This window comes from Tupaia chinensis, unplaced genomic scaffold (genome assembly GCF_000334495.1).
Source record: "Tupaia chinensis unplaced genomic scaffold, TupChi_1.0 Scaffold141165_1, whole genome shotgun sequence".
In the NCBI taxonomy this organism is placed as follows: domain Eukaryota; kingdom Metazoa; phylum Chordata; class Mammalia; order Scandentia; family Tupaiidae; genus Tupaia; species Tupaia belangeri.
Window position 1 is genome coordinate 505,156 of NW_006201028.1, and position 21,143 is coordinate 526,298.

The window sequence follows — 21,143 nt, forward strand, 5'->3', positions numbered from 1 at the left end:
AAGACAACTGAAAACATATGCTCACTTTATTAAAAACTAACATATCAATGTTCACAATAGCATTATTTATAATGGCCAAAATGTTAGAAACATTCCAAATGTTATCAGCTGATGAAAGGAGAAACAAAATGTGGTATATACATGCTATGGAAAATTATTTGGCCACTAATATATGTAAAACATGGACTAACCTTGAAAATATGTAAAGTCAAGAAGCCAGATACGAAGGCCACATATATGAGTCTACTTAAATAAAATATCCGGAATGGGCAAATCCACAGAGACACAAAGGGGATGAGTAGACGTCAGGATCTGGGGAGTGACTACTAACGGGCGTGAGGTGTCTTTTTGTAAAGATGAAAACTCTCCAGTTAGATAGTAGTGAAGGCTGTACAACTACAGAGTTATACACTTGAAAGTGGTAGATTCTGAGGCCAGCAAATGGCATAGTGGTTATGTTGTTAGACTCCCACATGGCCGACCATGGTTCGAGTCCCAGACACAGTGCATGCATGCCCAGGATGCGAGGAGGAGAATGGAGAAGAGACTGCAGCATGGTCATCTCCCCTGGATGAAGGGGAGGTGATATCTCACTTTCCCTCTTACTGTCTCTGTCTCTCTGTCCAGTAAGCACATACACTCTAAGACAAAGACCTGTTAAAAAAAATAGGGGCGGGAAGTGGTAGATTTTATGGTATACAGATTATATCTAAATGTTTACAAATTAAGTTTTACCTAACAATTTGTCAAGATTTATTTAACTGAAGTGGTAGGGCAGATATCAGGTCAGAGTGAGATATAATGGGAGAGGACTCTTTCCTGAAACTTAGCTTTAAAGGAAGAAACATGAGCATTGTGCAGTAGGCTGAAGGTGAATATTTTATTTAATATAAGAAAAATTCATGCATTTTCATAGGCTGAGAACTAGTTAGCAAAAATGGAGATTTTCAAGATACAAAAGGGAGGGAGGCAGGCAAAGAATATGAGTTAGTGTGGCTCAAAGGAAGCAAAAGAGGCAGAGGGCGTAACGGCTACCAACTGAAATTTAGCAAATAAGGAGAGTGTATTCCTTGGGCCTACCTCTCCTTAGGTTTGCAAATAGCAAAAAGAAGCAAGAGCTCTCAAAAGTTCGTGCATTCACTCTAACTTGATCAAGTTGGGCTTTCTGCCCTCTCTGAAACAATGTGATCAGAAGGTAGAATTACAATAATTTGTCAAAGCTTTGTCATTTACCTCTCTCTGAACCAATCACATAGCTTGATAGATTCAGTGCTCAAAATTCAGGTATGATTCACATGTTCTATTCCTGAAGCCATGAATATAACCTTATTAACTTACAGGTTGAAGGTGATTGCCCCAAAGGAAATCAGACAACTATTACCAGAAAAAGGGAAATGAATGCTGAGCAGGCAAAAACAAATGGAGTCTCAATCTCTGTGTAAAACTAAGGTTGTTCCACTACTGGTGGAAGGGAAATTACATACTATTTTTGAAGGGCAAATGGGAAGTTCTTATCGAGATTTGAAATATACATATCCTACATCCTGTAATTCCATCTGTAGGAATCAAGAGATTAAATGCTCATAAATATGTACATAGAGGAATGTACAAAGATATTTACTGCATTAATGTTTGTAATAGTTTTTTTTTTTTTTAAGTGGGGGCTGAGTGGTGGCACATTGGTAAAATGTGACACTCTGCAAGGCTAACACACATGGGAAGGTTTGGGATTCACACGTAGAAACCTCCCTGAGTAAGCTGGGCACATGTGTATCTGATCTGGGCTGGCTGAAGCTAGAGCTAGCAGCACTCAGACCCTACTGGGGAAGCTCATTCTCTTTCTCTATCTCAGGAGAAATAAACTTTAAAAAAAAAAGGAAAACTAATTAGATGTCCACCTATAGTGGACTTGTTAAATAAAGTTTAGTAATTTATTCATAACACCATCCAGCTGTTATATAAGCATAGCAAAAGATCTCTAGGACATGAATTTTTAAAAAATTAATACAGTGTGATAGTATTTCTACTTTTATGTATGGACATTTATGCTTATAGGTATATCAAAAAATGTCTAATGTGTGTTACTTGTGTGTTTACTTTTTAAAAAAAGTCAATCCATGTAATTCACTTTCTATTAAATGGATCTATTAACCCTAAAAGCTTTCCCAGCTCAGAGGATCTATGTCTCTGACTAGCCTTTTAGTCAGTTCCACTTATAACTTACTGTGCTTTCTTGGGTGGAAAAACCTTCTTAATTCCTCCTACCCTACACCTTCTTCTCTTGCATGATTTAGTCCAAGAGGTCTCACTCTTTCATCTCTGACTTACCAGCAATCTCTCTGTCCACAGAATAAAAGAATCCTAAGGGCCTCGCTCCCCTTTCTAACATTTCTCCTGACCTTGAACTAAACTAGACTTCTATGTTTTAAATAGGTGGGATTCTCGTTCTTTCTTCAGAAATTAAAAAACATCAAATGAAACGCAATAGCTTTAACCAGAATTACATAGCAGAAATCGTTTCACAAGCTTTAAAACTATACTCCTTGGATTTCCAGTGGCTAAAAATAGCCCTAAGTCTGCTCTGCCAACAACTCACATACAACAGGAAAAATTTCCCCACTCCATGTTTCATCTCCTCTACACAATAACAAGCAAAATAAATACAATGGACTATTTTAGCCAGACATAAGCCTGGGAGAGCTGGAAAACAGGGTACAGGGGAATGGGAGATAGGAGCTTTCCTATTCCACTCCGCGAAGCTGACACCTACTGCTCTTGTGAATCCACATGTCATTTGCACTGGGTCTCAGAACATGCCTTCTTCATAAGAAACACATAGAGCCCTTTGACAACCAAGTCTATTCTCACAGTGCCAAGGCTCTCAGCAGCATTTCCACAGGTAGCTGTGTGCCGTGCTAAAGCTGGTCTGTATGGACTTGGAAGAGCCAACTGGTAAATTTTCAGAAATATTAGGTGGTTTTTTTCTTCCTGGTTTTTTTTTTTTTCCTTCACTCATGATAGAATGCATGCACACATACATGCAAGAGAGAGAGAGAGAGAGATGGACTTGCAAGAGCCAACTGGTAAATTTTCAGGAATATTAGGTGGTTTTTTCTTCCTGTTTTTTTTTTTTTCCTTCACTCATGATAGAATGCATGCACACATACATGCAAGAGAGAGAGAGAGAGAGAGAGAAGAGCACCTTCCACAGGACCTGGTCAGATTGCAAACCTCCAATTCTAGTCCTTTAGCTTGTGAGACCTTGGGCACTCATACAAGTGTATATTTCAGGCTGACCTGGTCTGGGGATTTGAACTACGGTCCCAATGTGGGTTCCAGTTTCTCATAAGCAGTACACTACTATTGCACCATGAAGCCAGCCTATCAAAAATTTAATGATGTTTATAATGAAATAAGTTATATTAAAAACAGGGTAACATATTCAAAACTCATTTCTTAATTATTTTGCTATACTGTATGCTATGCTCTTGAGGTTATCTATGTCTTTTGCATCTGTATGATGAAAATACTAGACAGCATATTTACGTACATCTCTTCCCAACTCCACATTAGTGATGGTAACGTAAAATTAGCCACAGTAGGAGTACCCATCTCATGGAATTGGCAAATGCAATAAATCACTTTTATTTTCTAGAAAGCTGATTGTTGAACATTTATCAACACACTACTGGATAGCCATAAGCTCTAGTCTGTTTACCCCTGGAATAGTCTGTTTCTATCCCAAAACTCTTTTGTTCAGTGCTTAGCTTCCTGATTCGCACCTATATAGGCCTGATACATAACAAAAGCTAGTAATAAAAATACTTCAAATGAAACCATGCAGTCTGTTGCCTATAGAAAAATTATTGATTTTTCATAGACTTATTGAATATTAAAATTGGAAGGGGCCTTGAAGGCATCTATCCAATCCCTCAATTCATGCAAGGGCTCTTTCCTGCAACATTCCGGGCAGATGATAATCTAGTTTCTCTTTTGTTTCCACGAAGCTACTCTCTGGGATGTTTCCATGTAGCTATTTGTTTGGGATGTTCATATCTACCACCTTCTTGTTTTCCAGGTTCATCTTTTTCTGGATCACTCTTCTTTTTTCTAAAACATTACCTCTTCCAAGAACTTTTCCCTAAGTTCCAAGGCTGTCTTGGTAACCCCCTATGTATTCTCACAGTACACTTTACTTCCTCCCACAAAAGCCTTAATCACATTGCATGAAATGATCAGTTTCTCTTTCCTCAAGTTCTAAGGATAGGAAACACCATTTATCTTGTTTATTACTTTACTCCTGTTGCCCTATCCAGGTATCAGTCATGCAAAGCACTGTATAAATGTTAACAAGTAAGTGGAGGAATGAATGAACGTAGTAGTAAATGCACTGGTCTCCAATTCCTTAAAAAAAAAAAAAAACCAACTCTCAACTCTGCTCCTTCCTTGTTGCAGGCCCTTCATTAAGTAACATTAAGCCTTCTTAGCCTCCATTTACTTACGTGCAAAGTAAAAAAAATTAATATAAGCCCACTAATTTGTTGAGCGCTCAATGGGATAATTTATGAATTTAAAGCTTTTGGTAAACTGCAAAATAATCTTAAAATGCCATGCATTATTATTATTTCTGGGTACTTCTGCAGAAGGAGGGCTCATATTTTTGCAATGTTATCCAGTCTCATCTTGACAGCTCTGTCACACTTTCCATAACTTCAACTCTTGACCTAATTCTTCCAACTCAACATAATAATCTAATCTTTTACCATCATGGCATTTAAATATTAAAACTAGGTCTTAAGTACCTTAATTAACATTGTCTTCCCAAGAATAAACAGTGTCAACCTCTTCAAGCATGTGGAAGAAACCCTTATCTTCCAAGAAACTCTTCTTGATGATTTGGGAGGTAATAAAAAAAAACTCCATTTTAGTTTTCTCTCTGCTATTAACAGACCACCACAACCTCAGTGGCTTAAACAATACAAATTTATTACCTTACAGTTCTTCAGGACAGAAGTCCAAAAGTGTTACTGTGCTAAAATCAAAATATTGGCAGGCCTGCATTCCTTTCTGTTTTCTTGCCGAATTCTCCACAGCAGGAGAAGATTTTACAAATTTAAGACTAGAGTTCCTAGATAACCCAGCAAAATCTTCCTAATAATCTCAAGTCAGTTCGGCAAAGTCTCTTTTCCCATGTATAATAACATTCTTCGCAGGTTCTGGAGATCAAGATAGAGACATCCTGCGGGGGGTCGGGGCGGCGTATTTCCACCCACCATAAGCTCTGTCACAACCTTCACCGTACTATTTCCCTCTTAATCTATTAATATAATTTACCTATACCCATTATTATACCTTTAAAAATTTATATAGACATATATGTATGCACGCAGGTATATACATCTGTATGTACTTGCAAATAAACTATCCCTCTTTTCCCTGCTTATTCTGCCTGAACTATTCAGCTTATCCATTCCTGTGCTAGCAACAGGCCATCTATACAGTGGATTATACTTCAGATTTTCAATTCTGATCACTGCTTTTCAGACTAAATATGGATTTGTCCTAAATAACAAGTATGGCCACTTATTTTAAGCTTTGTCTTCACGGTATAAAAATATTAAGTGAAAAGCAAGAATTCAGTTCATTTTCCAGTTTACCTAATTTCAGGGATGTGTCAGACAAAGAAGACTCTGTGAAAGGCCTTCTGTCTAACCCCAAGAAAAAGCCTTGGTTCAGCAAAACTATCTGAGCCAACCAGTCTGCTAGCCTAGCTCTCTGTCCTTAAAAAGTGCTGTGTTTATGGAACCAGCAGTTAGCGTAATGGCTATGTCGCTGGACTCCCACATAGTCGACTGTGGTTCGCGTCCCGGACCCGGTGGCTTAAAACTCACGCTGGGCGTGTGTGTGTGCATACCCAAGATTCCGAGGGGAGAATGGAGGAGAAGGGATTGCAACGTGACCATCCCCCCTGGGGGGTGATTTCTCGCTTTCTGTCTCTGTCTCTTTCGGTCTGTCTGGCGAGCGCATGCGCCCTATAGCGAAAACCTCTCAAAAAAAAAAAAAAAGTGCTGTGTTTTTTCTCCCCTACCAACAGACTGTGTAGGTTCAAATCCTGGCCATTTACAGAATCTGTGAGTTTAATCTACCTCTGAGCTTTAGTTTTCTTACTGAGGAAACTACCATAGGGTATCATGAGAAGTGAGTTAATACATGTAAAATGCTTAATGCCTGATAAGTTGTAAACGCCCAATAACGTTGTGGAGGATGAGAAGGAGAGTAAGTTTAAATAATGACCAAACCCTTCTCATTATGCCCAAGTAAAGATTCTTTGATAAGTCCTGAAGTAAAGGAAGAAGGAGAGGTAGCCATGTCCATGTCAAACACACTGAATGACTAATGGCGGGATACACTTAAGGCGCCCTTGATGAAAAATCCCTAAACTCACATACGCCAAATCGAAAACTGTTTGCATAAACAAATCACTCTTTTTTTAATAATTATTTTTATTTTATTTTATTTATAATTATTTATTCATTCATTTCTTTTTCATTTTTCCATAGGGTGGGTGCCACCACGCCCTATTTCTTTTTTATTTTGACCAGAGAGAGACAGAAACAGAGAGAGGGAAAGTGAGAAGGCAAGTCACCAGATCTGGGATTCAAATCGTGGTTGGCCATGTGGGAGTGTCCAGCACCTTAACCACCATGCGACCTGCTGGTCCCCACAAATCGCTCTTTTTTAATACACAGTGATAATTGAGACAAATACCACAATAATTCCATGAGCATTTATTTAATGAGCACCTATAATATGAAACTGATCTTTGAATACAAAGATGAGATTTGTGTCACTAGAAACTTGCAATCTAGCTGAGAATTTCTCAAATTCTTTTTAACTTGACCCACATTAACAAATACATTTTTACATTAAATTGATTTTACTATCCAGTAATGGTCATAGTCAAAAGTGTGACCAAGTTGATACACGTGAACAATTTACAATAACACAAGAGAGAATAAATTGAGTGTTCCAGAGAGGTTAATACTATGGGAACACAAAACAAGTGAATAATTTAACTGGTGTTCAGGATCCACTGCACACAACTATAGACATGCTTGAAAATTCACTCAATAGAAATTAAGAATGGGTCATAATTGGTCTCATTTTTAGCATTATTTTCCCCAGTCTAAGTCAAGGATAAGTTGCTAAAATATTTGATAAATCAAGTAATGGCAAATTTAGACATGAACTTGAGAGTTATTGGATTTGTTGTGTAGACACTGTTGTTTCTCTTGTCCTTAGCTGTTCGATCCATCTGGGATCAGTAGTCAACAGCATGCAGTCCCTCCAATGCCCAGTCACTAAATCTGTGCACTGTTCAGAATGTCTGCCTCTGCCTTTCTCTAGTCACCAGTTTCACTCCAAGTCTTGACATATAATTTCTCCACATTCCTAACATTAAGGCATGATAGAAACTTAACTCAAATCTGCTTTACCTGCTTTGGAGAGGCAGATGGGGAAGCAGCATCATATCATATATGTATGTTTCATCTCCACTCAATAGAAAAATTATTGCTTATGCATTGATCTTTCCATATCCTTGGATGTTGCTAGATAGAATTATGAAGTATCTAAATATTTTGAGGTCCACAGATAAACAGGCTTCTAAGAATTTAGCCTTCCATGTATTATATATACTATATATTTTGATAATATCCAGAAAATAAATTTTCTCTAAGAGAGTACTCCATATAATCTAAAATGAAGTTTCCATGATAAATTTGTAGGGCCATGACTAAAGTCAATTTACTATTATCATAACAGCAGTTATAAACATTTATCAAACTCCTACTATATGTAAGGAATTATGGGCCACATGGGGGGACAAAATAATAAGATCCTGGATCTTTTCAATGTAAAAGGGAATTATATGGCATATATAAATAATTTCAATACAAGGCAGAAAGGTATAAAATAGAGAATGAAAAGAGTAAGTTTAGATCATATTTAACTGATAACAAATAGTTGCCATAGCTTTGAAATAAGAAAATAAAATATCTTGGGCCAGCTAGATTGTGTAGTGGTTAAGTTGGCTGGATCCCACATGGCCAACTGCGTCTTTTGAGTCCTGGACTCAAAACCACACTGGGCATGTGTGCTTAAGTGCCCAACATTTCATGAGGAGGATGGAGGACAAGGAATGTTGGAATAGTCATCCTTCCATTCCCCCCTTTCTCACTTTCCTTCTGTCTCTGTCTCTCTCTGGCAAGCACATGCACCTATAACAAATTATTTTAAAGAATTATTCACTTAATTTTATTTATCATTATTTTTTTTTTCAAATTTTCTACAGCACAAGAGTGCTCACCTGGGAGAGACAGAGAGAGAGAGAAAGCACCAAGTCTGGGACTCAAACTGCAGTCAGCAATGTGGGAGTCCAGTGCCTGAACCACCACACCACCTGCTGGCCCCATGTAGCAAATTTTTTTAAATAAAAAAGAAAATATCTCAAAAGGGCATTTAAGACCAAGGCAGCAGGAAAGCAAATCCATTTAACTCCACAAGAGGGCAGAGAGGATTGGAGAATGTACAGAGTAGTGTTATTCCAAAATAGGAGCTTGAAATGAATCGCCAAATGTCCTCAGTCAACTCAAAAGGCCACTCACTACATGTTCAGACATTCAATGGCATAGTTTGAGCTATGTTAAATATATTTCTCATTTCAGGAGTAAATATGTTTTAATTACCTTATTACCTCCAATTACTACAAATAGCAATATTTTAAATATTGACCTCAACATAAATAAATATATAATAAGCCTAACATACAAAAAGGAGAATTCTACAAAATTCTTAAAGCACGCTGCTTATAAAGAATCAAATGCAGGGACCAGCAGTTAGCATAATGGCTATATCACTGGATTCCCATGTAGTTGACCACGGTTCACATCTCAGACCCGGTGGCTTAAAACTCACACCGGGTGCATGTGCGTACATGCCCAAGATCCCGAGAGGAGAACAGAGGAGAAGGGATTGCGGCATGGCCATCCCCCCGGGGGGTGATTTCTCACTTTCTGTCTCTCTGTCTGGCGAGCGCACGCGCCCTATAGCAAAAACCTCTCAAAAAAAAAAAAGAGTTAAATGCACACACAGTTCCTTTTGTACCAACTATTATTAATATTATAAAGTTCCTGATTAAAGTGTATTTTTTAAGTAGATGGTGCTCATCAATTAAAAAAAACTAATAAATTTCACAACTAAGTAGTCTTCTATTGGGCCAATAATCTATAGATTAAATCTCCTTTATTTCTAGTGACTACCCAAGTTTTCCTTGCTGCTTACACTTTTTTCTAGGACTAACAAAAATTTACCAATACATATGAATTTCACTTCTTCATAGTTCAAATTTATTGGGCATCTAATTTATATAAGATCTTGTGCTTGCTCCTATAAAAATAGAGGGTAAAGATATTAAAAACTGTCAGTGAGAGTCTCTATAAATGCAATCTAAAGTAGAATGTGATAAATACACAAAGTATATACCAAGTGCTACTGGCTCACAAAGAAGGAAGAGAAGATTTTTCAGCAAGGTGGAAAGTGAAGAGCCCATAAAGGGAAAGGGCATCTGACCTAAATTTTGAAGGGTGGTATGATTCTCATCATCGGAGGCTAGAGAGGAAAGCATTTCTGAAAGTTATTAAGATCCTGTATTGGTCAGGGTTCTCCAGAGAAACAGAATGGGAGATCTAGCTATACATCTGTATGTAAATAAAAGAAGGGATTTGTGACAGGACTGTCTCACATGATCACAAGACAGAGAAGTCCCACAACAGGAGGCCTACAAGCTGAAAACAGCGGACAGACTCTGAAGCGGGGAAGCTCATGCAATTCCAGTCTAAGGCCTGAAAAGGGTCCTTGGAAGGCCACACACTCATGTGTGCTCTAGTGGCCACTGGTATGAATCTAGAGCCCAAAAGTTAAGAAACTGGGAGTCTGTCTGTCTGGAAAGGGTACAAGGGTCTGGAGTCAGTGGGAACATTCAAATGCCAGGTGGAAGAGCAGGAGTGGAGCAAGCAATGTGTAAGAGAAGAACATACAGGGTGATCTGGAAGACGAGGTGGAAGAAAAGAAGGGAGAAAAAACCACCCACTTCCTTCATCCCTCCCACCACTCTTTCAGTCATCCTTTAATTCAGTCATATTGATACTGCAAATTCACCACCACAGATCCTAAGGCAAGAGTGCAGAGATTGTAGGCCAAATGTTCAGAATTTTGATGGCAGTTCACATCTTATGAGTTTCTTGAGCCTGTAGTTTTTTTGTCATTTTAAATTTAACACGTAAAATACTAACTGAAGCTTAGGTCCTCACTGACACTCTTAGGTTCTTGCCTATATTCTGCAGATTCAGATTTCTTCTTGCCCAATAGACTGTTGCCTGTCTTGCAGTTACAAGATTTGGCTAGGAAAGTGCCAAATTACGTTTGATACGAGATTTAATTTTAACATTGGCCTGCCTTGGATACAATACCACCTATTTCCCTATTTTTCTTTCTTCCACATTTCATAATTTCCCATTATATTTAACGTATTCTGTGTCTACAAGTTTAGGACTGAGTTGTTTGTTGTTTTTTTTTTGGAGAGGTTTTTGCTATAGGGCGCGTGAGCTCGCCAGACAGACAGAGAGACAGAGAGATAGAAAGCAGGAAATCACCCCCCAGGGGGGATGGCCACACCGCAATCCCTTCTCCTCCATTCTCCTCTCAGGATCTTGGGCACGCACGCACACGCGCCCGGCGTGAGTTTAAGCCACCGGGTCCGGGACTCGAACTGTGGTCGACTATGTGGGAGTCCAGCGACATAGCCATTACGCTAACTGCTGGTCCCAGGACTGAGTTGCTTTTCACATCAGGTTTTTAAGAGACCTATTATAATAGCCCAAAGTGGGCTTAAACTTAAGACTTGAAGCTGTAAAACTCCTAGAAGAAAATGAAAGAAAAACTTCTTGATACTAGACTTGGCAATGATTTCTCAGATATGATGCCGACAGCACAGGCAACAAAAGCAAAAACACAGTGAGATTACATCAAACTAAAAGGCTCCACAGAGCAAAGAAAGCAGTGAACAAAAGGCAATTTACAGAATGGGAAAACATACTTCTAAAATGTAAAAAAAAAAAAAAAAAAAATTAATTTAAAAAGTAAAAATATTAATTAATTTAAAAACATATTTCTGATAGTTATAAAACAGATAAAAGGCTAATATACAGAATATATACGGGGCCAGTAGAAAGGCAAGGCCTGGAGAGCGAAAGTACAACCTCTGCTCTTACAGGATCCCAAACAGAAAGCTAGCATTAGACTTTGTCTCTGCTAAGCCAAAGGATATACTGCAGGCAGTGGCAAAGAGCTATGGGACAAGAATCAGTTCTCAAGGTTCCTAGGAAAAAGCTTGGTTCTGAGATGTTTATGGGCCCCTGTCATAAGTGGAATAATGTTCTCCGCAAAATCGTCACACCTGTAGTTCCCGAACCTGGGAAAGTGTTACCTTACATGACAAGAATGACTTTGTCGATATGTTTAGGAATTATGAGATGAAATGGTTATCCTAGATTATTTGGCTGGACTCTAAGAAGAAGGACAAGGGTCCATATACAAGAGAACTTCAAAAAGTTCATGGGAAAATTAAAGTATGAGTTTATTTTGATGTAAAATATTTGCAATCTATGCATAGTTTTTTCATAATATGCATTTTTCATCAACTTTTTGGAGACCTCTTGTGAGGAGGAAGAAGGTCACAGGCAATTGTAGGAGATATGATGGCAGACAATAACTATCAGAGTGACACAATGCAGGAAAGACTTGAAAATGGAGAGAGGGGCTACCAAGGAATACAGTTGGTTTCTGGAAGATGGAAAAGCCAAGGAAATGGAAATTCCCCTAGAGACTCAAAAAGAAACAAAGGCCTGCTAACATCTTGATTTTAGATCAATGAAATTGATTTCAGATTTCTGACCTCCAAACTGTAAGAAAATTAATTCGTGTTACTTTAAGTCACTAAATTTGTAGTAATTTTTTGTTTTTCCCTCCATTTTATTATTATTTATACATTCAATTGCTAGACATCATTTAGATTGTAGAGACTTCACCCAGCATGATACACACCTCACTCTGGCCCAGTTGAGAATACTATACACATTTTCATCAACAGATGTCCCACAAATGTCCTCCCTCTCTATTTTTTCCCCAAAATTTCCTTTCCTATGCTCTTCCCCTCCCACACTCTCCTTCCACTTTGTCTCTAGCGTCCATAACAATTTTTAATGCTTTTATGTCCTCCAGACTTTCAGTCTCTACCAGAGTGTGGACAGTTGGTATATGTTAAGTGAAGACATACAACGTCTCTCATTCATAGCCTGACTTGCTTTACTCGGCAACGAATCTTCTATATTCTTCTACTTTCTACCAAATTCCAGGGCCTTGTTGTTTTTTATGACTGAATAGTATTCCATGGAGTATATGTGCCACACTTTTTCAATCCATTCATCTGTTTGTGGACATCTGGATTGGTTCCATGTCTTAGCAATCATGAATAATGCCTCAATAAATATAGTTGTGCAAGCACTTTTCTGACTGAGTGTTCTGTCCTTTGGGTAGATACCCAGGAGTGGAATTGTTGGATCATATGGTAGTTCTATGTAAAGGTCTTTGAGGAACCTCCATATCATTCTCCAAGGTGGCTGGACTGATTTACATTCCCACCAACAATGTAGGAATGTTCCCCTTTTACCACATCCCCTCTCACACTTATCATTGTTTTTTTTAATCTTCACCATTCTGACTGGGGTTATGTGGTATCTCATTGTGGTTTTGATCTTCATCTCCCTTATAATGAGGGCTATTGAGCATTCTTTTCATTTTAATTGTTTTATAGTAGCAATAGAAAACTAGTATATTCCCTCAAGAAAACAGAGCTGGATGTTTCTTATGGGCATGTGGGTCTCCCTGGCTCCAGATAAACTAGGTTAAGCAGGGGTTGAAAAGTATGCAACCTCCTGCCTGCTCCTCAGGATAGACTTGAGCCTCTATGTCTATGGAGATGAGTGCAGGGAGCACCATGCAGTACCTTGAAATGGAATATGAATGCACAATATGAGTGCAAAGTAAGGAATAAAAACTTTATAATAGTCTGAAACAAAAAATTATCAAACTTTTTTTTTTCCTTTTAACTCATGTATTAGAGAAGGGGCTTTTAAATTATATTATGGGAAAAGAGCAGAAGTAAAAGCAGTTAAAGAGGGAAATCACAAAGTAAAAGCACTCTAAAATAAAAACAAATTTTCTGGTAAGGGTCTTGGTAGAGAAAATAAACAGAATTTTATTTTTTGTTTTGTTTTTTTTTGTTTTTTTTTTTGGAGAGATTTTCACTGTAGGGCGCGTGCGCTCGCCAGACAGACAGAGAGAGACATAGAGACAGAAAGCGAGAAATCACCCCCCAGAGGGGATGGTCACGCCGCAATCCCTTCTCCTCCATTCTCCTCTCGGGATCTTGGGCACGCACGCACACGCGCCCGGCGTGAGTTTTAAGCCACCGGGTCCGGGACACAAACCACGGTCGACTACGTGGGAGTCCAGCGACATAGCCATTACACTAACTGCTGGTTCCCAACAGAATTTTATTTTTTGACAGTAGTAGAGAAATGTGGATTTATCATACATGCTGGGAAAATGGAAGACTCACTACCAATAACAATAAGAAAAAATAAAAACATAACCACTTGGAAACTGAGAAACACATCCCCAAATGCTTTTTTTTTCCAGAGGTTTTCACCATAGGGCATGCATGCTCACCACAAAGAGACAGAGATAATGAGAGAGAAAGTGAGAAATCACGCCCCCAGAGGGAATGGCCATGCTGTAAGCCCTTCTCCATTCTCCTCCTGGGATCATGCGCATGCACACACATGCACTCGGTGTGATTCTGAAGCCACCGTGTTGGACTCAAATTATGGTGGGCAATGTGGGAGTCCAGTGACATAACCACTATGCCACCTGCTGGCCCCTCAAAAAATGCTTTGATAAACAGAAGATAAAAACTAAAATTATAAATTCTCCAGAAAACATTACATGAAGGGGGATAATGTTTCACAGGAAATTTATGGGACAAAATGAAAGCTGTGTCCACCTAAACTTCCTTTAGGTGGATCTCCCAGGGGAAACCATATGGCTCCAGAAACTTTGTTTATAGAAGAAGAGGCACTGTCTCTCTGCCTGGTGCTTGTAAGCCCCTAACCATGGAGCCATGGGAGGTCTGGAGAGGAGGTATGAATGGGGCTCTACCACCAAATACATCACCCAAACGTAAATAACGCCTGGAAGAAGCTGCAGCTGTGCATCCTGAAGGACATTTATCCCCAGGAACCCAAATACAAGAGGAAGGTTAACAAGGGCTCATGGCCACCTGCACTTTTTTTTTTTTTTTGAGAGATTTTCACTGTAGGGCGCGTGCGCTCGCCAGACAGACAGAGAGAGACATAGAGACAGAAAGCGAGAAATCACCCCCCAGGGGGGATGGTCAGGCTGCAATCCCTTCTCCTCCATTCTCCTCTCGGGATCTTGGGCACGCACGCACACGCGCCCGGCGTGAGTTTTAAGCCACCGGGTCCGGGACACGAACCGCGGTCGACTACGTGGGAGTCCAGCGACATAGCCATTACGCTAACTGCTGGTTCCCCGCCACCTGCACTTTTTAGCTCGTCAAAGATACCAAGTTTCTTCTCCATGAACCCATCGTCAACAAGTTCAGGAATACAAGGTGTCTGTCCGGAAGCTCCAGAAGGTGTATGGGAAGAATGAGTGGAACATTGAGGAGCGTCTTAAGGTCCATGAGCCTAAGTGCAAACTTTACCACATCATCAAGGAGCAGGACCTCACCTTCATCCGAACCCAGCAGGCCCTGGACAGCACTCTGTCTGTGTGCTTCCTCCTCCCCATCTTCCCACAGCCCGCAAGTTCCGTGTGCACAGCACCCAGGCATCCTGCAGGCTCTCCATGGCGTTCGTGCACTGCACCATTGCTGCCCAGGCTCTGTGCAAGGTCTTCTGGTCCATCAGAGGCATTTACTACCAGGTGGAGGTACTGGGGCAGCCCATCATGTGGACCACGTGCTACACCTTATCTCAGGAGGTCCTGGGATGGACTACAGGGTCATAGCCACCTTCATCTTCTATGCCACCCTGCTGAGCTTCTCAAATTCCACCTCTGCCAATCACTGAGCCTCCACTACCCTCCCACCCCCAAGCTTGAGGTTCAGGCCCAAGCAGAGGTGAAGGCCAGGAAAGGACCTTCGTGCTGGACTCCAAGAGCTCTGTGGAGAGACTGGCGGCCCTCAGCGCCAGCAGTGGTGCCTGCCACGGAGGGGGTGCTGAGGTGGATGAGTTTCTGGCTGATGAGGAGATGGCAGCGTGGGAAGAGAACTGCAGGAAGGAGCTGGAGACTCAGGACAAACACAAGAAGCTGTCTGGGGGCCTGAAGTTCTTCCTGAACTGCAAGGTGCCACACGAGGTCCTGGTCTTCATCATCAGGAGTTTGGGTGGGAAACATGTATTGGGACAAGTCACTCTGCATCAGGGCCACCTATGAGGTCACCAACTTGTGATGGGCGACTGGCCTGGGCAGCAGACCTCTGCCATCGGCAGGTACTGCATGCAGCCCCAGTGGGTGTTTGACTCCGTGAACGCCCAGCTCCTCCCCAGTGGCAGAGTTCTTTCCTGAGGTATAGCTGCCACTGCACCTTTAACCTTCACGTTGAGAAGGAAGGAGATTATGTCCCACCAGAGAAGCCAAAGCGGCTAGCTCTGTAGCGAGATGACCCAGGATATTTGAATGAGTCAGAAGAGGAGAAAGAAAGCAACAAAGATGATGGTGATGAAGGGAGAGAGAATGAGGAGGAGGATGAGGAAGCTGGTTGGAAAAAGGAAGAAGAGGCTCGACTGACAGCCCTGGAAGAGCAGAGAAAGGAGGGGAAGAAGCCCAGAGTGATGGCAGGCACTGTGAAGCCAGAAAACCAGCAGCGGCTGGCCCGGGAGGAGAAGAGCAAGGCTAAGCACCTGGCTGCCATGATAATGAAGAAGCAGAGAAATACCTTGGCAAGAAGATTATGTTTGGCAAGAGGCACAAAATCCGTGAGGTCAACAAATGCAGAGAAATGGAAAGTCATGATGAGGCCATGAGGTCTGAGAAGTGGCCAAGGAGGTAAGGCTGATGTGAGTGCTGGTGATTCCTTGTAGGGACAAAGCCAACTTCTGGCAGCTGGTAGTGACAAAGGCAGGCCCGAGGACCTAAGCTTGGTGACAGACCAGAGTCACTTCTGGTCTCAACCCTTTACCCCCAGCCTGTCTTGAACCCCTCATATGCTCTGGCTGGGCTTCCCTTAAGCGGATGTCTGGATCTCTCTGCTAGTGTGGCTAGGCAGAGAAGAGGCATCTGTGCCCGCATGACTCTGGGCTCCCAGGAGTCAGTGACATGGGGAGAACAGAGGCCCATCCAGCCCCTTACCCACTGACCCCACTGCCATGGCTTTCCACAGCCCTCTTCCACACACAGATGGGATCATGATTCTCAGGGTGCTGTGTTGGGCTGAAGGTAGGGGAGCATTTGTTATTAAATAATTGGATTTTTGCAGACAAAAAAGTCATTATTTATAAAGAAAGGTGTAAAAGGAAATTAACCTAATGCTCACTTTTAGCAACTAGGCAAGGAACAAGTTGGAAAGGGGGGGAGAAATGAGTAAAAGTAGGGCTTCAATGAATGAAACCAAAGTATCTCCAAAAGAAAAATGAACAAATCTAAAAACTGATTTAAAAAAAATTATTAACAAAATAAACCTCTGATTAAAGGAAAGTGAAAGCAAAATATATTGGGTCATCAGAAAAGTCACGATGTATTCATCTACGCAGAAATACATCATGACTTTTCTGATGACCCATTACAACTGCTGCATAATTACCCCAAAATTTAATGACTTAAAATAACTATTTTATGATTCTCACAAATTTAATAGTCAGGAATTGAGGAGGCATTCACCTAGGCTAAGGTCGTCCATGTCTTTGCGTGGAGATGATGGCTGGGCTGTAGTTATCTGAAGTTTCTGTTTGTCCAAGATGGCTCACTCGACTGGCTTGCAATCGATGCTGGCTGATGGCCAGGAACTCATTTAGACATGGCCTCTCCAGCATGTTGGACCCAGAGTAATCGAACTTCTTATATAGCAGCCGACTTTTCCAGAGTGGATATACCTGAGACCTGCGTAAAAGCTGCAAGTCCTTTTCTGAACTAGCCTGAGAAGTCCTATAGCATTACTTCTGCCATAGTCTATTGGTTGAAGCAGTCATAAGCCTCCCTAGATCCAAAGTAAGCCCACCTCCTGATAGGAGTGTCAGCAACAAGTTTGAAGGCTAGAGGAAATAGATAATTTTCTAGCAAAATATAAAGCTCAACAGGTAACCCAAGAAGTAGAAAACGTGACTAGATCAAATGCCATGGAAGACATTGGAAAAGTGATTAATGATCATCCATTAAATAAGCGCATCCGGTCACAGCTGAGTTCCATGCAACTTTCAAAGAAGTGAAGTCTAATATTATTTAACTAGGGGCTCTCAAATCAGTAAAGGGAGTGGATAGTAGAGGATGGGTATGAGGGAGGCAAAAGGAAAAAACACTTAACAGACAAAAGAATGTAAAATTCTTTGTTAAAAATGATATATAATGTCATATTCTTGATCTGATTACCATGTACTACAATGTAAACTTCAAAAAACCATATCATTCACTACAGACAATGATGGAATGTAAACAATAAAAATAAAACTGAAAAAAAAATCACTTTGCCAGTTAGTAAACATGTAGATTCCTGGCTCCCTCCCCACTCTCTACCCTGCCCCCACCCCAGATTCTGATTCAGTAAATTTAGAGCACAGAACAAGGATTTCCACTGCTAATAAGCACACAGGTGATGCTGACACCACTTAACCACAGAATACATTATTTATTTATTTATTTATTTATTTATTTATTTATTTATTTTGGAGAGGTTTTTGTTCTAGGGCGCATGCGATCGCCAAAAAAAAAGAGAGACAAAGAGACAGAAAGTGAGAAATCACCCCCCAGGGGGGATAGCCATGTCGCAATCCCTTCTCCTCCATTCTTCTCTCGGGATCTTGGGCACGCATGCACATGCGCCCGGCGTGAGTTTAAGCCACCGGGTCCGGGACTGGAACCGCGTTCAACTACGTGGAAGTCCAGTGACATAGCCATTACACTAACTACTGGTTAACTGCTGGTTAACCCAGGGGCTAGCAAACTACAGCCTAGTGTTCAAATATGGCCTGCCACCGGTTTTAAAAATAAAGTACTATTGGAATATAACCATGCTCATTCATTTATATATCATCTATGTCTACTTTAGCACTGCAATGGGAGAAATGAATAGGTACAATAGGGACTGTATGACCCACAAAGCCAAAAAATACTTACCATTTGGACCTTTACCAAAAATGTTTGCTGCCCCATGCCTAGATCACTACGTATTCTACCTCATTATATTTTCCCTTTTCCAATTTTTTGAATCTTCTGCTGATATACTCATTTTAATGGTTAAGGTGTAAAACTAATATAACAAATAGCTTTCATCTTGCATGCTCTCTGTGCCTAGTTAGAAACAGCCTGGATCACTATGTTGAAAGGATGTGACACTGCACAAGCTTGGTGAGAAAGAATGTTACAATTGATTAGAGCCATCTACCACGGCCATTGAAAAGGGTATATCATATAGCACGAATGCTGTGTATTTGCTAAGCCTGGTTGTGAACTATACAAGGTTTAAGACTCTTTTCAAAAAAGGTAACTGCAACAAAATATGAATGTAATATACACACTTTTAACTGCACTATTAACAATATATCAGATTTTGCTCCAACGGCTATAGAAGTTATTATAATAATATGCAAATGCTTCACATTCATAAAAAAGTGAAGAAAATAAAGCTATTCTGTGATTTTATCAGAGTATAATACAGACCAATTTTGTCATGTTTGTACACTAGATTTCTGAGATTGATGTCTGCTCTTGAAAGAATACTAATAATGTTTCAAATGCTACAAGCCCATATTTTATCAGTTGAAATTGTCCCCATTAATAAGACATCTTTCAAAGATCCTAACTCTCAACTTTGGGGGTAATTTTTGCATATTAAAACTATTTTCCCATGATGTTAGTTCCAAAGTAATGGCCCAGAATATATCAACAACAGAAAAATCTATCTTAAGATTTGCATGTTTACATTATTATTTAAAAGAAAAAAATGTTTGTTGATCTAGGCAAAAGAAAAATTGTGCAAGAAAAAGAAAAAAAATATATATATATATATATTTGTTGTCCTAGGCAGAAGGAAAACTCTGCAGTCCAAATTTCCGAACTGGGTAAGAAACAGTTAAATACCTAAACCCAGTAAAGCAGGGCTGTCACAGAGCACTGAGGGCACTGCAGAAGAACTAACCACACAGAAAGGTCCTAGAAGAATGAGGCGAGGGGCAGCCAGGCATACCAGACATGGAGTGTTTCTCATCACTGTATGCCCCACTGAATAAAGCCTGGCATATAGAAAGAACTCAATTAATATTTATGAAAGGAAGACGAGAAAGCATGAAAGGTAAATGGGAGGGAAGGCAAAAGTTCATACCAAAAAGCCAGAGTTTTCTAAACCGTTCCAATAGAACTGTGGTTCCATTCTAAGTACCAGATAGTGCGTGTACAGAACAGGTGGGGAAGGTGACTGGTAACAAGTACATTTTCCCACTAGAAGTAAAGAAGGCCAGGGAATCTACCTAAAATTGTTAAGGGATTGACTTGTTAAGGACTAGAGAACCTCTGCAAAAGACACATCAGAAACAAGTGTTTGAATTAGGCGATCCAAGGTTTCAGGGGGCATTATACCATTTTGAGTGGCATATGATTCACCAAAATGAAACTGCTATTATTACGGAACTGTAATCTACAATACTCGAGAGTGAAAGTATCTCTAAAAGGTCCTATTGATCTCACAGAGACAAGGGACTATGAAGAGGTTGCCATTTTCTCTGGGCAATGTTATAAAGTAAGATGTTTATAAATGAAGGGTACAAACATTTCCCTGGAATAATAGAGTCTTCTAAGTACCTCAGAAATACAGCGGAGAGAGAGAGAACACGGAAACTCAATCCTAAATCAGGTAGGGAAACAAGTTTAGAAAAATTATTTCCTTTATACACACATAAAGACAGAAGAGCAAAGAAATTTTCCATGATTGCTTGAGTGTGAGAGGGTCACTCTAGCCCAAATTACCATACTGTCTGGCACAGTCCTTCTAAACCTTAGTACAAGAAACATAAATGGTACAAGTATGCAGTTAACGGGCTTATTATCTTTGTAAAATCTTACTAAAGCATTATACAGGTTTGAGTTGTCCTAGTCAATGCAAAAATACTAGCGGTATCACTAGTCAATGCAAAAATTCTAGCGGTATCACTAGGTTCTATACAGCCAGAACATTAACCCTCCTCATCCTACAAAAATATGAGAAGTTACTCTCTCAAACAGGTTCTGAAGAGGGGTTCAGGACTATCCAAGATGCAGAGTTATGTTACAGAGTGGAAAGAGTGAGGAGGCTGCATCTGGCTCCTGCTCTCACAGCCGCTGATACACTGAGCTTCACAGAGATAATGCCAGGGCAAGTGAAAGCCAGAGGGGCACTGGGCGACTCTATGCCCTGCAAAGGAAAGATAACTGAATGTGTACAAAAGAGATACTAAGAAGCAGAGAGGCAAAATGCCCTCATATGCGTTCTTTGTGCAAACTTGCTGGGAGGAGCACGAAGCACCCAGATGCTTCAGTCAGCTTCTCAGTTTTCTAAGAAGTGCTCAGAGAGGGGGAAGACCATGTTTGCTAAAGAGGAAGGAAAGTTTGACGATTTGGCAAAGGTGAATAAGGCCCTTAGTAAAAGAGAAATGAAAACCTATATCCCTCCTAAAGGGGAAACAAAGGAGAAATTCAAGGATCCCAATTCCCCCAAGAGGCCTCCTTCAGCCTTTTTCTTGTTCTGAGTATTGACC

At 40.4% G+C, this 21,143-nt stretch overlaps 1 protein-coding gene and 1 pseudogene across 2 annotated transcripts in view; one reads left to right on the top strand and one right to left on the bottom strand.

Annotated features, from left to right (window-relative positions):
• Window positions 1–21,143, bottom strand: part of STK33 (serine/threonine kinase 33) — a 190,546-nt gene that overhangs the window by 104,767 nt on the left and 64,636 nt on the right. The window lies entirely within an intron of this gene.
• Window positions 14,300–16,561, top strand: LOC102469258 (pescadillo homolog pseudogene; annotated as a pseudogene).